The sequence below is a fragment of the Meles meles genome, chromosome Y (assembly GCF_922984935.1).
Source record: "Meles meles chromosome Y, mMelMel3.1 paternal haplotype, whole genome shotgun sequence".
In the NCBI taxonomy this organism is placed as follows: Eukaryota; Metazoa; Chordata; class Mammalia; order Carnivora; family Mustelidae; genus Meles; species Meles meles.
In genome coordinates, this window is record NC_060088.1 from 42,323,560 (window position 1) to 42,324,168 (window position 609).

A 609-nucleotide genomic window follows, 5' to 3' on the forward strand; every position below is an offset into this window, starting at 1 on the left:
TCCTTGGTGGAAAGCCTGCTTCTCCCTTTCCCTCTGCCTGCTGCGGTCTTGCGCGCATGCGCACTCCCTTGCTCTTCCACTTCCCCCACGCCCCAACCCCCCCCTCGCGCTCGCACGCAAGCGGGCTCTCTTTCGACCCCTCCCCCCCGTCAAATGAATCAAATCTTCACTAGCACCAGCACCAGCACCAGCACCAGCACCAGCACCAGCACCAGCACCAGCACCACCACCAAAACCCAACTCTGCCAAGTTCTGCCCACCTCTGGACTGCCTCCCGAGGCCCAAGCCCAAGCCCAAGCCCCAGCCCAAGCCCAAGCTCTTGCCACACCCTGTCTCCCCGCCTCCGTGTTGGCCTCCTGGCCTTTCTCAGGTTCCTTCCCGGACACAGGAAGTGCTCCGTGCCCGCCACATCCAGCCCCCCCCACCCCACCCCGTCACTCACCTCAGTGTGTTCTGAATTCCCTCCATCCGTGGCTGGACCATCTGATAGACCTGTTATGGGCACTAGAAAGGATACCACCAAGCGGGCGGGCAGCGCCCCAAAAGTGGCGCTGGCGCTGGCAGCAGCACTGCGGTGAATCCGAGTCTGGGTTTTGGCTCACAGGGCAG